Consider the following 10164-nt stretch of genomic DNA (forward strand, 5'->3'; position numbering starts at 1 on the left):
GTACAATACATTAATATTTTCAATACAACCTTAAATTATTTTTATGAAACTAAATTATATCAACAATTTCATGTTGGACATTTTAATGTTTTAGTTCCCTATTCCTACTAGCTAATAAGCATATTAGGGTGTGTATACATGCATATAGACTAAAATTTCAAGTACAACCTATCCACAATTCTATCTAGTATACTATAACAACATCAAAATTTCAATATAAAAAAAAAATCAAAATCAACTACATGGACCAATTCTATCTTATAAATTTTTATTTTCCATTTATTTCAATTGATGATTATCATGAAAGTAACATATAAATCTAAATTCTTTATACTCCCTCCTATTCAGCTTATGTGTCCCATTTCTTTTTATGGTCAAGTCACCTTAGTCTCATTTTTATTTTTGGTATGAGTTTTTGACTTTTATGCCCTTAGTAGCATTATCCTATTTTCAATTATACCCTCCATTACCCATACTAATTTTTCTCCCTTATATTATAAACCCATAATACCACTCTCTTTCGTACCCTTAGGATCTCACTTTTGACTCTCCTTAAAATCCGTAAAAAGTCAAATGGGACTCTTAAGGTGAATAGGAGGGAGTATTATTTTTCATTATATTATTACTTCAAAATTTCATATTTTTAATTTTCCTTGCCACCCTTCAAAAATGTAAGTTCAAGTCCACAAGTCAATAAAAAGCTTATTGAATTGAAAGAAAAATATTTTGTGGGATTATTGGTATACCCCACCAAAGTGAATAAAAAAGACTTATGGGAAGAAGAGGGAAGCATGTGCAAAGAACATTGGTAAACATAGAATTTCTCTACTTTTGATGTGAAAAGATTGAGAAGTTTGTGAACTTAACTAGGGTTTGCCATTTGTAAGTTTCATGAAATTGATATTTTAAACTACATATATATTTATACTTTGGAATGAGTTCTTAGAACTTTAACAATGGCCACTAGCTCAAAGCCATATTATTATAAAAGAACAATGAATATAAAAACAAATAATAAGCTTCCAAATCCTACTAATATTGGTTATATCCCATGCATGATCTTGTATGGATTTGTGAACTCTTTTGTCATAATCCCATGATAACACTTAGCTTCTACCAGCCTTGCAATGCTTCATTTCCAGCTTGTACTAAATCTTTTGTATTTTAGAGTATATAACAGGTTTAACTGAGTTGGTTTCTTGACATAGTATCAAAAATTAACGTGATAAGGTCACATGTTCGAATCTCAACCACCCCTCATTTAAAATGAATTATTTAATATCAAATATAAGGAAGGATCAGGAACAAAAGCGAGTCTAAAATAGTAGAATTAATAAGGTTGATTGAACTACGAGCGAAGGAAGAAATATAAGTTAAAAAGGGTAAAAATCAACGAAGTAAAATTACTATACACAAAATTACTCGCTGTCTCTTGTGATGTACCAAACATACTTAAATTTCGGACTTATTTATATCAACAAATGTAATACAAATAATTTTTTTAGAAAATTATAGCAAAGAAAACCTAAACCTCTAACCCAACGCAATATCAGAGTTTTCTTTACCATTATCCATTAAATCACCAATTAACTCTCTATTAATACTCTTGTAACAATTACTAACAAATTAATTAGCAGTATATAATCAAAAAATCTGCAGGGATCAAATAATTTATATATTTACTCCTGTTCCTCAGATTTTGTAACATTATGAAAATTAAAATGAAAATTTTTTATGTACTGTGTACTATTAAAATTATCGGAAGAATTAGAATATACATAAGTTCTAAATAAAATCTGTTGCCATTCTCATGTGTTAGATGTTACAAAATTTAATTTATAATATTTTTAATTAAAAAATCTAAGTCATGAACTACACAAACACCTAAAATGGATGATTATATTGATTTTGTTGTGAAAAGCATTAAGTAAAGATTTGGTTAGATTGTATACTTTCTAGAAGGGGAAAGTTACATTAACAAATAGTTTATCACAAAGCGAAAAAGATTAGATCTTCTTACTTGTAAAGGTTAAACATAATACATACATGAGAATTTAATTTTTAGGGAAAATAAATTGTGATTTTGTGTATATCCATGTTTAATGAGTATCTTTGTTCCTTAAATCTATTAATATACATTCCTAATTAGGCAATACTAATAATAAATTAAAGCAAATCTTTAATTAAGACGTGGCTAACTGGCTATATTGATTTTTAACCCTAGTTAAATTTCATTGTTTTGTTAATTAATTAAACTTTATTTTTATTGAACTAAATTTATTAATAGCTGAATTTTATTGATTTTTTATTGTAATAATCATAGTTAGAGAAAATAGATAAATGAACTAGATTAGAAAATCAAGAGAATTATTACTAATAAAAAATTAGCTAATTATAATAGTTCGACCATATTCTGGTGAGCCTTGCTATTCATACTAATGCAATTAAGTAAGGTAGGTCTCCATGATTTTGGTGTATAGACCATATTCTGGTGAATAAAAATTATTATTTGCAAAAAAAAAAAAAGTTCGACAATTTGTATTAAGCGATTAGGAATTAGGATATAGTAAATGATTTTCTTTGATTAACTTTTTATTTGTGAATAGGGGCCTTAATGAGAGAAATTACGAGGAATTTAATTATGTCTCAGTTGAAGCATATATGTACTACTTTTTATAGAAGAAACCCGACTTTGATTTTTACGGATGTCTTTTTCTTTTCTCAGTCTACTCTATACCAAAAACGAGTTTTATATATATGGTTAGTTGTGTACTTACGGCTACTATATTACTATATTAAGCAACAACTACTTTGTTGTAGCTAATTAAGTGGCCCTTTTTGAAGAACTAATTAAATAATTAATTGATAGTTAATATTAATAAGTGTATAAAGCTCATAAAAATCTATAATTAGGTGTAGTCACGCGTAAAAGAAAAGGTTTTAAAAAGAATTAATAAAATAGGATAGGTAGAATTAGAAAGGCCTCTTTTAGCATTGCCAACCTTCAATTAGCAAAAGTTGGATTCATATCAGATTGGCGGTGCATTATATTATATTAATTTATTTATTTATTTATATTAGAGATATTAGATGATAATTATAATGATTATCAAAGATATTTATATTCAATAGATATAGACTAAAAATACACCATAATTTTATAGTCTCCGTTATTTGAAATTTCACATAAACTTGGACGAGATGGTCTTATAATGAGATCGTTAATTTGAAGTCCCATTTGTGCGTGTAACAATATTTTAATTTTTTGGGCATTTATCAATTTTGACGTTAAAGGTATCAATTTTAAAAATTGATACCTTTAAGGTCAAAATTGATACCTTTAAAGCTTTAAGATCAAAATTGAAAAATGTCCAAGAAAATGAAAAAAATACTCAGATTGTTACACACACGAATTGAATCGGCCCAAATTGATAGTCTCATTATGAGACCGTCTCGTCCAAAACAAGCTGTGAAATTTTAGAGCATATAAATTAGTAAATTAAAATAGTGGAAATCGAAAACTAATTAATATTAAGATCCTTTATCTTAAAGAGTTTCGTTTTTTTTTTTTTTTTTGAGTTAAGAGTTTCGTTTAATTTTGAATCATAGAATAGGTTAGGGGAATGAAAAGATTATATGAAAATTGAATATAAGACCTATATCTGAAAAGGTAATACTTACTCTAACCAAATAAATATATAACCGATTCTCTTTTATTTTTAGATATCGAGGTAGTAATTTAAGTAGGAATTACACAAAAAATAATGTTTTTAGAGGTTAACCCTAATATTTGTATTTTTCTATGTTTGATTCATTACATGTATACTAGCTTTTTGGAAAGTATTTGTAATGACGTGATATACTATTGTAGTGCTAATTTTAATTTTGTATTTGAAACCTGTGTCCAAATCTTTTACACATTATTAATAGATATTTATGGAGAACTTTCATGGTTTAATTCTATTAATTAGTATCCTTTTCATTCCAACGTCACTAGTCTTTGTCTAACACAACAGTTTGGTGGGGTTCGGATTTGGTTAGAAATTCCTTGACTCAAAACTAACCGGCAATTTTATTAATTGGTTTGAAAATTAAAGTTTTTTTTGGTTAGATTTGAGTTGAATTAGCAGATTAATTTAGCTTTTGCTAGATTTTCATGTCAGCACAAATCCTACATATACCCAAAACTAAATATTTCACTTAAAATAATGGGTAGATGATTTGAATTTGAGTCAACCAACTAATCCAAAAGTTTAATCAATTGGATTCGCAACCATCTAAGATTAAAACAACGTTTTTAGGGAAAGAAAGCAAGAGTTGCTGCTCATAGTAGATCATGAGTGAACTTAGTGCACACTGAATAATCAGTATCAACCATAGACATAGAGAATATGAGCTAGAAAGTGTAAGTTAATAAGAGTAGAGAGTGAAATTTAACCGTCTTGTAGGCTGTAGATAGTGTAATCATACTCTTATCACAAGGGTAAAAGAGAAACCTCTCTCATCATACTCGTATAACGAGGATGAAAGAAAATTTTCTCAATCATTAAATGAATTCATAATTTTATTTTCGGTACGTCCCTTCTAAGATTCATGGTTGTTAAGGTGAAAAATCATTAGTTATTAGATAGAAGTGTTGCACATTCAAAGACTCAAACTTTGTGGACGAATCAATAATGTCCGAGTCCTGGCATCTTTCATTTGGATCTTGCTTGTAAGTTGTACTTTACCACAATTTGAATGATAGATGTATAGCCTATTGGGTTCTATTTCGAACATAGACCAATATACTTGAATGAGACCCTATTGCCCTATGTGCATGATGATAAGTTGTGGCCCTTCAACATACACCATTAACTAACGTAATCAACTGACTTTAACATTCAACATACATAAATTATTATATGAAATAATTTCACATTAAAACGTACTTCATATATGAATTAATAGCATAACTAATATAAATTATAAAAATGTAAAGTCCTTATTTTAAGGTCGTCTCACTAAGAACCAGTCTCTCACAAAAGTATTTGTTCAACATAAACCATCAATTAATGTCATTAGTTAACATTAGAGGCGAATCCAGAATACTGATATAAGGTGGATCAAATATTTATGTGTATTAGACTGATTCAATTGTTATTTTTTTATTGTTATATATTATACAATTCAATATTAATAGGTAGACCTGAGGCTAGATTCTGCTTTAGTAACATCACTAGCATAAAGATCGATTACTATTTGGTATATTACCCATTGGTTCAACTTTTAGTACACAATCTCTTTCTCCATTTCACTATACTTGCTACATTTGACTTTTTATACAATTTAAAATATGTTATTTTGATCATCTATATATTAAACGATACACATCTAAAAATTATAATAACTTACTATTATGAAAGTATGCGACTGATGATTCAAACAAGATCCCACATGACTATATTTTTTCTTATATATTAGCTGCAATATATAAAATAAGCTTAAACGATTAATAATGTCAAAAATTGCTATGGAATGAGTATTTCAAAAGAAAAGAATTACTACATAGGAAGAAAATCTATTAAGGGAGTGTTTGACAGCTTATTTTTGAATGGTTGGAAATAGAATCAAATAATCAAATCCATTACCTAAATTGACTTTGGGCAATTTACACTTAAACAGTTAAAATTATTGTTGGCCATAGTCTACTTTGTGCGACACTTTTTATTATGTTATCAAAAACACGATTATTTTATCGGCCAAAACATTTTTTCTTGTAATGTTTGGTTGTGTGATTAATGTTTTGAGGGATTTGCTAGGTAAATAACGGTTATTTATCAATTTGGTAAATTACTAATAGGTGGTAAGTATATATTAATTTATGACTTTAATGATTTTGTTTTCCTTTTTTTTATTTTGATTATTATATTAATTTTTCTTTTGTCTTTTATAATGATTTACAATTTATCGTAATTAACTTAGATTTTCTAATGTTTTTATTACTTTGTCATAAACTCATTGTGATTTCTTTACTTACTTATCACAATAATATAATTAAGAGGTAAAAAATAAACAAGCAAACTCATCATTCTCGTCTCATCTTTAACTATATTTAATTATTTATACCTTTATCACTTTCAAATAATTATTAATAATATCAATTATACTTGACAATATCATTATTTCTCTTTAAATTTTCATTTTTACTTTTGAAATCATAAACTTCGTAAATCAAAAGTTTTAATTAATGAATGTAAATTTATCACCAAATGTGTGGTTAAATGGAATACTTTATCTGTCTCTTTAATTTTACATCAAATAAGTACGATATGTGTTAATATTTTGAGCAAAACTCAAAAAAAAAAAGTATTTTGAAGGTCTAATATTATCCAAAGTGGTCAAACACTATTAATTATAATAGGCTTGTATAAGAAAAAATCTAAGCTTATTATTAAAAATAAATTAGGTTCCATTAATCATTTATAGGGTCATCAAACAAAAACTAATCATTTAGAAAGGACCCATAAGAATTAAGATTAGTGTCTCTTAATTCTAAACTGTTGGATCAAAATATCTTTTGTCATTTCACTTGAGATGAAATAATAAGGAAGCTTGAGAAAGACGGCTTGCTAGAAAATAATCAAATTTGAAGGGACATTGGTATTAATAATCATAAAATATAAAATATAAAACATAAAATAAAACATGAAACTTTAAACATTAAACATAAAACATGGAACATGAAATATGAAACATAAAAAATAAAACATGAAAATAAAACATTAAACATGAAACATAGAACTTAAAACATTAAACGTAGAATATAAGACATAAAATATAAAACACAAAACATTAAACATTAAACATTAACATAAAACATAAACATAAAACATTAAATATTAAATATAAAACATTAAACATAAAACATAAAACCTACAACAATAAACATTAAACATTAAATATTAAAAATAAAACAATAAAATTTAACATTAAAAATTAAACATTAAACATCAATCATAAAACTTTAAACATAATACACAAAATTTAAACATCAAAAATTGAACATGAAACATAAAACATGAAAGATTATTACTAAATTTAGAATTTGAGATTCTTCCATGTGTTTGGGCCTCTAGCCCATACATTTGAAGCAAAAAAACGATTTAATTGCTTTTATATAAGACTATCTCAGACGAATTTATTTAAGAAGGCATTAATGATTTGACAAATAGAATACAGGAAAAACAAGTGCAAACGAGGTACACAATTAGAGAAATTCCCTCAAAATAGAAGTAATTGACATTCAAAGCTATAGTCCCTTACCTTAATGTTGGGAAACACAACAACAAACACAAATCTAGCTTCCCTACAACCCATTCTCCCCTTTAATAATCTTGCTTCAAACCATGTGATGTTGTCACATTTATCATCCTTCATTTTACAACAAATAAACCCTTGATTGCTAAAAGGAAATCTAGATTCGAGTATGCATGCTTACACCATAACCAATTCTAGTAATATTTAATTGTGTAACATATAACACATAAGAATAATAGTTAAGCTGATTCAACAAATAAATAAAGGTCATTATTCAAACGACTTATCTTATACAAGTATTTGAATTCACCGCCAACTGTAAACCTAATATTCATCGAATGAAAATTCAAATCACTCCATTTTTCATCCCCACTTCTATTTTTTGGGGTTTTCCCAAAATTCACCAACCAAGTTTCAATAAGATGTTAATAACCAAGTCTAGCTTTATGCATGTGATAGCTACGTACATTATTGAATATTAGACAATGTCAACATATCCATATGGTTGTGCTCGTGTATGAAGTTGACGATAATTGTTGATGCACAAATAGTTAAAAGTTTTTTTCTCGAAGTAAATTCAATATAAAACATTTGCCTTCTAATGTATACTGCTAAATCAGCTCGATTATTTTTTTTTTGTGTTATATGCACAATTCAAAATTATTAATATTTTAATCAATAATCCGTACCATAATCTTATTAGATACGAGCTTAATTAGATTTTCCAATATTTTATTACTCATATATAATTGTTCTCATACTCAAAGCACACATGAAATTAAATGCTTTATACTTATTATGTTTTTAACAATAAAATATACGTCATGAAAATTTGTGGGAAGTCTTCTCGAACTTGCTTAGGTTAGGTTATGTTCATAACATTGATCATCTATTAAATTATTCAAATAGTGCTCTAAAATTATTGCTATAAAATTAATGAGAAATTATAATTAGTGCTCATAGGTAGTCAATTGAATATAATGTTATGATAAATAATTTCATTTTAAGAATAAAAAATGTATCATTATAATGTTTTTTTTTATTTGAATTGAATTGATATAAGATAAATCGCCAATATAAGCTTTAGGGTAGTTGCATGCTTCACTCTCATTGAAAATTCTTTTTTGAGCCAAGAGACTCTTTAACCACACTCTTTTTTATGGGTATGAGTTATCGTCTGTCTTCCCTCTCTAGAACCTGAACATAGCTTTTCTATTAACGAAATACACTGGGTATGATGAAGATATACAAGAATCCAGCATGTAATTTGTAATTGAAATTTCCACGGTGGATAATATGACAAGTACGCAATTATCTCCACCTTTAATTTAAATCACATTTCTACTAATTAAGTACTACTACCAAAACCCTAGTGGTCTCGGGATAATAGGTGGGTAAATTTTTGTGCGTTTTACACTGTATATCAGTCTTAATTTGAACGTTATAGAATCATCATCATCAACTTAATATTCCGATTTTTATATATGTATTCATGTGATCATCAAACATAAATATGAAAATTTTAGCTGCTATGAGAATATTCGACCAATTTACTAAAAGTTAGGAACTAAACTAAATTTTAGAACTAAATCTAAATAGATTAGAAGGTATCAGCGTACAAGTTGATCCAAAACTATGATATATGGTACACTAGGTGAGGTGATAGTCACGGACTGTTTAAAAAAACTCGACCCGTCTGATCTGACTGTTGACCTGCTAATCCGCAACATAAATGGCGGGTCAAATTTTTCAAAAAAGTGAAATCTCCGGGTCGGGTCATGGGCTGATCTTAAAATTTACCGGGTACCCGATGACCCACTTAAAAGAGATAATTTGTTTTTTTTTTTGGATTTTCAAAAGGCTGCCATGTTTCTTTCAAACTTCAGCACTAATAATATCATATATGCAACTGAATTAAAGGTCCTTCATCCTACTTACGTGAGTGTTTCTGGTGTATTGTCTTAGTCATTGTAGTGAATTTATTATAAAGCATTCGGACCCATTTTACCTACAAATTAAAACTCTTTCATTCGCCATTTAACACTAATAATAGAATTTCTCTATCTGTAAGACCAAAGTAAAAAATAATAATAAAATTGAACCTCTACATACAATGGTAGAATATAAGCTGTATCGAGAATACCTATAATGGTATTAGATCCTTGAGACGATAACAGTGGAGTGGAGTCGATAACTAAAGTTTCATACTTTCAGAAATCCCAAGAACAAGTGGTATGAAGTTGAAGCATTGGATGAATACAGCCCCTTGCTTGCTTTTCCATTTCTTCTATCAAGAAATCGGGTACCCGGTGTACCAAACCGACTTTTCCGGGTACCCGTATTAAATGGGCCGGGACACGGGCCGTTAGAAAAGGTACCTGATTAATCTGATACTCGACTGCTAATGAACACCCCTAATAGTCACAACTATTTTTTAATGTATTTTTAAGCCAAGTTTGTTTAAAATAATTTCAACTATATATAACCCATTTATTCAAAATAATCCTTAGTATTAGTTAAGTCAAAATAATCAATACTATTATAGTAATTCTTTTATAATAATTCAAAATATTTTGTTTACTAAAAAAATTAGTAGTATTTTGAGAAAATAAAAACATCGGATTATTATAAAAAGGTTATTCCAACAATATGAAATATTTTGAGTGAACCAGATTATTTTTAACAAAATATTTTTTATAATAAAAAATGTTGAGTTAAATAGAGTTGTAGTATATTTGTATAGGCTGGTCCAGTTTGATGATTTATTGGTCCAACCCTAGAATTAGAGGGAAGGTTAAATTATGTTGTGATTAGGCAAGTCCATGTGAAGTCCTTATGGCCACTCAATCCTATCTTGACTAAATA

This window comes from Amaranthus tricolor, chromosome 11 (genome assembly GCF_026212465.1).
Source record: "Amaranthus tricolor cultivar Red isolate AtriRed21 chromosome 11, ASM2621246v1, whole genome shotgun sequence".
In the NCBI taxonomy this organism is placed as follows: domain Eukaryota; kingdom Viridiplantae; phylum Streptophyta; class Magnoliopsida; order Caryophyllales; family Amaranthaceae; genus Amaranthus; species Amaranthus tricolor.